This window comes from Dicentrarchus labrax, unplaced genomic scaffold, assembly GCF_905237075.1.
Source record: "Dicentrarchus labrax unplaced genomic scaffold, dlabrax2021, whole genome shotgun sequence".
Classification (NCBI taxonomy): domain Eukaryota; kingdom Metazoa; phylum Chordata; class Actinopteri; family Moronidae; genus Dicentrarchus; species Dicentrarchus labrax.
In genome coordinates this window covers 24411708-24418677 of record NW_026136721.1, presented here as the reverse complement: position 1 = coordinate 24418677, position 6970 = coordinate 24411708, and positions in this window count along the sequence as shown.

Sequence of the window (6970 nt, the reverse complement as noted above, 5' to 3'; positions counted from 1 at the left end):
TGTGAGGTCTTCTTGATTTTAAGCAATGTGAAAAAAAAAACTTTTCAGAAAAATAAAAATTTAAATTTGAAAATTAAAATTGTCAACATCTAAGATAAGAACATAAGACAGTTTCTGTCATGTGCACAGCGTTGGGATATGGGTGCAGTATCCGAATCTAATATTTGTGCCAGTTTCTGTCTTATTGTAAGTGAAGCAGCCCCAGAGGAACACAAAGAGCAAAAAGTGAAAATGTACTGTATACAGAAGCTTTTCCAAGGTTTGAATTTGCTGTCCAAATAAATCCTATTTTAAACTTTGTAGAGCAATATTCTATCGATTTGATCATCTGATACAGTGAAGAGTAATGTCCCCTCATCCTTGTCTTTGACCTTTGCCCTTTTGATTTTTTTCACTTCCACTTGTCTGACATCAAGGGCTGCTCATAACTTCTGAACCTGCTAATATTACAGTTGAAGCAGTATACCAATATCATGGTACACTGTGGTATAAAAACTGAATTCTACTGTATTAGTGTTATTAAAAAAATTAAAAATAACTAAAACAAAACTACAACTACTTGTTTTTATTCCTTTAAACGTACTATGTCATTTCTGCCGCTAAGGGGTCTCTCAGATCACACAAAACACAAATACTGTTGCAACCCTACCAGCTCTTAAACACCACAAGAATAACAGACGCATCCCTTCACACCTTTGTTGCAAGAGTTTAGACCGCAACCTCTCACAGATCTATTTTTGGAGAGTGACTCTGAAACAAGGACAGGGATTAAGGAGGAGAATTGGGACAAGGCCTAAATAGACAATAGCATACTTTATGGCCCAGTTGGCATTACTGTCCTATCCTCTATGCCAGGGCCACATCCGGCCCGCCAAAGCTTCCCATCCGGTCCACAGAATGGCCACTGATGAAAGTATTTATATATTTATATATTTACAGTATTATAAACTGGTTATCGGTGGCAAAATGCCCAGAGAAAGGCAGTATTAAGCTACTGCTTAAGCAAAAAAAACCTGAACATTTCCTACTGCTATAGCTTCACATTAAAAGCATTTAACTGGCAAAATATGAGTTGACTTTTAATATGAAGCAGCCCTCACAGAAAATGCAATGTGTTTGTCTGTGAGCTTGAAACTAGCTGCCCGCTAACGTTAATCTAAAATGCATCTAGAAAACAAGACAGCAGTATTTATTATATTTTTTTTTTCATTTTTTGACAGTGGATCAGTTTGAGATGGAACAAGAAGGAGCAGTCGCAGTGAGCTGTTAGCAGACAGGCTGCAGCTGAAAACCTCCAACCTCTCAGCCAGGTAACCAAAGTTACTTTAAACTGTCGCTGTTTACAGACTTGCTGTGTGCGGCATAAAATCAGAGCACAGCTGCTCACAGAACGATGGAAAAAGGCCAATTATTGTATGACACATAGTTTGTTTTGCTGCCTCAAGAATTATATTACATGTACTGCATTTAACTACAGCTCACACACACAATAACGGTGCAATTACACAATAGCGTCTGCCAATCAGGACTGCAGTCTGCAGTTACATTACATTATAGATTTGAACCATCACTCCTCAGTGAGCTGCCTCTATGGTGGAGGTCTGAGACACAATGTTGTTGCTCTATGAGATGTCTCAATACATACAAAATCAAAAATTTTCATTATATTCTCAAATTTTCTTCAAAATAAGATAGTTGTTTTTTTAAACCAGCTCAAGGTAATCCAACTATATATTTTACTCATGGTACCATATTGTATTAAGGCACCTTGCTCAATCTTTACATGCCCAGAAGGCTGTGCAACAGACAACTGTAGATTTATTCATCAGAAAGAAATCATGTCCTCCAAATCCTATCCACTAACACAACTTTGCACATTCATATTTTGTGGCTCAGTTCCAAAGATGAAGCATTTAATCCTATCATGAATGATTTGAAGAAAATACAACTGACTATAGCTAAAAATGTTTGCATGTTACAAGTTTCTTTGTATACCAGTTTAACAGAGCAGAAACATGATTTAATTCTGCAGTAAATGAAGGACAGTGGGACGACTGGACGCTCGATCCGGATTTAACAAAATCCAGATCTCTAATCTTGTCAGCATATTATGCAGATAATGATGGGGATGTGTCTGCACTGCCTGGATATCCCCACTTTGAATCTCAATGGCTACTTACAGAAGCACTGCTTCATGAATTATAATGGCACATGTCATTCATCTCTTCCAGTTTACAGCTGGAACTAAGACTGAGAGACACTGCACAGTCAAATACAATAGTCAATCCATTATGTTGCTTAGTGCCTGGGCTGCATTAGGAGCAGAGACTTCCCTGACAGTCGCTAAAGCTCTCTGTGCCAGGCAGCTGGAGTTGGCCACAGTAATTTAGCACTCAGTTTTCTGAGATCTGCATTTTCACAGGGTGGCATGACTTAGCATGATAGTTAATAGTTTTATTACATATTACATAACTTGATTCAGTGCTCTGTCACAATTAGGGCTTTGCTGCAATGCGTTCTGGCTCTGTCACGGCTGCCGGAGATAATCAGCTACCATTCTAGCTGGTCTGCCAATGTCCATCATCAGCTCTTTTCACCATTCCAGTATATTTACATGCCAGGTCTAGGGTTTCTGGGGCAGATTATATCTATGAAGTGAGAAACCTTACCCTAGATTTCTATAGATGCCTCATTATTTTGTCAATTGATTTAAAATTATTGTTAAATTATGTATTATCCTGACTTTGTCTTTACATACATACAGCAAAACTCGTTTTTATTGCTTGTTCTTCAGCTTGTTCTGGAGCACTTCTCCAACATATGTAAAGAAGTACAGAAAATTCTAATTTTTTTCTTTTTCTAATATACCATATTTAGGAAATATGGATATAAAAAAAGATAACAGGTTCTGTAGTACATTAAGTACAGCACAAATCAATAATAAAAGAGCTTCAAAGATGTATTCAGAATGCTACAAAACTAAAAACGTATTGTACATCTTACTCTTTTATAAACAACAAAAAAAATAAAATAACAGGAGTTCATTACAGTTGGAAAATCCCTGTTTGAAGCTTCAGCTCCTTTAAACCCACTGGTCTTCATTCACAATCCCCCACACCCCCATCAACACTAATGACAACTTTCCATCTTCCATGGTCTAGTTCTAACTTCATTATTATATCCTGTACAAAATATTAGGATTTGCAGCTCTTTCCATGAATAGATTGACTGGATCAGTACGAAAGTTAAGAGTCTTTATTTCACCAGATTCACCCACTAATTGCATTCATGGAAGGGAGAAGACAGGATTTAGATGGATTTTTAAGCTTTGAAGCTAATGAGACCTGTGTTATGCAAAGGAGGTTCAGAACAATACGAGAAAGGTGGAACACTGGTGGAATTGATTTTAAATGATGATAGGTTAATGACTTGTGTGCAGGGCGCATTGAGTTAGCGATCCAAGTTTCCCCAATGAAGCCTCCATCTTTTTCAGTGCTGTTTTCTGTTCTCAGACATTGTCAAGCTACTTTTAAGAAGAGATTCTGTAATTAAATGAGACAACTGTAGTGCTGTCTGCTCTCTCTCCATCCCTGAAGACTCTTTCACTTAAAACGCACAGAGTAGATGTAGTGTGGTAGTTTAAACGATTCAGAACGATCAAACCTTCTCCCGAGCTCTGTTATGCTCTTCTTCAGCACTTTCACAGCTCAGCATGAATCCACTCTGCTAAAAGGCTTATAATAAACTTCCGACACTTTCAAAGGTGCTCCTCAAAGGCATCTCCAAGCTGGATGAGAGGAATAGCCACCTACTAAAAAATTGGCCACTGTGCAAAACCAGAAAAGTATATTGTAGGCCTATTCATTGCAAGCAGCCAGTCTTTAAGGAAGTATAATAGGATTTAAGAGTTAGATACATAGAATAGTGGAGCAGAGACCCAAGAACCCGTGACTGCAGCTTTGACAAGGTGATGACAGTTTTTTTCTCTTCTAAGCTCTATGTATCTGCTCTTTTGTGTGGAGGCTTTTGCTATTTATAAATGGACTTATAAATTTCTTTTTAAAATACCCTTATGGAATTCAGTGAGTTAAGATATGTAATTAAATCAATGACTTAAATGAGTTTGGCTGTTCAGACTCCTTTTTTTTTTAGCCTAAAAACTGGAAAAGCATTCATTAAATCAAAAAGAATCACTGATAAATGTGTGAGCATCAAAAATGCACACAATACATCAAGGCTGTATTTAAATTTACCTTAGCCAGTCTCAAGAAAAAAAACAAGATTAAGTTGAATCCAAGTAAAGCAGACACAAAAGAGCACGAGGGTTCAAGCAAAGTCAAGGTGTGTTCTTTTTTTTTTAAGTAATTTTTTTGGCCTTTTCATGCCTTTATTAGATAGGCACAGCCGAAGATAGACAGGAAAGATGGGTAGAGAGAGAGGGGATGACATGCCGCAAAGGGCCGCAGGTCGGATTTGAAGCCCGGCCGCTGCAGCAACTCCGTATATGGGTCGCCAGCTCTACCGAATGAGCTAACCGGGCGCCCAGTCAGGTGTGTTCAATGATATACTGAAACAACTTCAAGATTTACATCCATAAAGCCTGCAGGTAACACAGAGCAGCCAGCCAGCAAAATGTCAACTCTCAACTACTTCTTTAGGAGAGTCTGTTTATTTTGAGATTTAAAATGTCTTAAGCTGTTATAAAAGATGGATATCTTTGTCCCTCCATCTTCTGTAAACCCCTTCAACCTGGGCTTGAGCGCATGGGATACCCCAGCACATAGCGGGCGAGAGCCGTGACAGAGCCAAAGCAGGTCAAACACGTTCACTAAAATTAACATCTACAGGCAATTTCACTTAATTTAAGTGTCCAATTCTCCAAATCTGCATGTCTTTGAACAGTGATCAATATGCAGAAACCATACAGACAGGCTCCAGCCCACACATCACATATAAGTTTGTGTTTGCCTACAAGAACTGATCTTACATTATAGAAAGATAGTGCGGTGCTGCATGCTTCATAACCCCTTTTCCAAAAAAGAAAGGTACTGTTGGGTAATGGTACTAAATTCCAGGTACTAGAACCAGTATTGGTTCAAATGTGAATGGTACCCAACCCTTTTCTTTACGTTTTGTTGTTGTTGTCCTATGAACAGTGGAAAATCCTAATATTTTTTGGCATTTTGCTTGAAACATTATTGCCTAAATGGTTGTTGATTCTTTCTATTCTGATGATTAAGTATTTAGAGATTTAAGTTTTCAATAAAATTGCAAATTGCCAAAGAGGACTATAGATAGATAGATAGATAGATAGATAGATAGATAGATAGATAGATAGATAGATAGATAGATAGATAGATAGATAGATAGATAGATAGATAGATAGATAGATAGATAGATAGATTGATTGATTGATTGATTGATTGATTGATTGATTGATTGATTGATAGATAGAGTACTATACTATGTACTATACTATAAGTTGTTCACAGAAGTGATTGTAGGACTTTTCTTGAACTTACCCACGTCATGCATTACCACACACAAAGTTGCATGTAAGCATTGTGTTTGCATCCCTCTGCCCTGTCATTCCAGCTTATGCATCTATCTGTCAACGTTCACATCAAAGCAACACTGATGGGCTTCATAGCCTATCCTCATAACAACAGGAGATGTTGGCTTATTAAAAAATAATATAACCTCTTTTATGAGGCAGAAAATGTCTGGAGAAACATCTGTGAAACAAGTTGTGTATTAAATATGTAGGAGCTACATTCAAAATTCCTTTTTGCATGGGATGGCAGAGCTATAAAGAGAATCCAGAGTGCGGGCCCCCAAGCTCATTCAAGTCCCGCCATTCTCTCTCTCTGACAGTCAAAGCAGAATGATCTTGCTCTCTATGCCTCCCTCTCGCTATTTCCCCAACTCTGTGGGGATAAAGCAGTCAAAATGTTCCCATCACTGCTAGAAATTAGTGACTCAGGATTGTCTCTGATCGTTTTAGAAAATCAAGAGGAAAAAACAGAGCATTAAGAGGTATTTTTTGTACTGTGCTTTCCCTGAAAGCTTTTGCACAGGCTAAAGAGTTCATTAATGTCGTTTTTGTTCTGAAGTGGAGGCCTCTGGAGACATCCAGAGAAATGAAGGAAAGATGGGGGTGTGCTGCAGTACAGCAGGAAAATGAGCACAATACTGGTATATAGATTAAAGAGGCTGGATTTTAAAGGGTTCTTTATAACCTTTTAATGTATAAATGTTGCTTCATCCTTAAGAATTACATCATACATACATTCTTCAAACAGCTGATGTTCCAACCAAATAGGATTATGGAATCTGTGTTTGTGCTTCAATAATTACCATTATTTGTAAAGTAGATCAATAGAAGTCTTATTTTGAGGTTTCTGTGGCAATTTCACAAGGCTTTGTATCAACCTCTTCCATTTTAATTGCAGGTACAATACAGAGCTGCATGGTCAAGGTAAAACTCAGTGGTGACTGCATTTGGCACAGTATTATGGTATGAACATATTTCTCTATTTCTGGTGGTATCAGTCTCTTCTCTAAGGCAATGCATTGGCTCAGTTTACACAGAAATCATTCACAAACAGGGCTGACGCCCGCAGTGGTAACTCAGAATAAGAACATTCAGCAGAATGTACACCATGCAAATGCAGACATCAAGTACTGCTCCCTGTTGACTACAAACAATCACACACAAATGAAAAATGTAACCAAGCAAGTTGTGCGACAATGGCAATTTCTACGTTTTCCAATTTGACTCCAAATTAGAAATCAAAGGGGCCCCACCGCCAACATTTAGCTTGCTGCTCTCAGAGGCAGAACCCCAAGTTTAATTTTTCCTGGATTAGAGTGAACACGTGTGTACATGATATTAATTATTTAACTATACACTGTAAGTGCTGAGAAAGATGGATGCTTGGACTCAAACTGTGTTGCCTGCTTTCTCTAA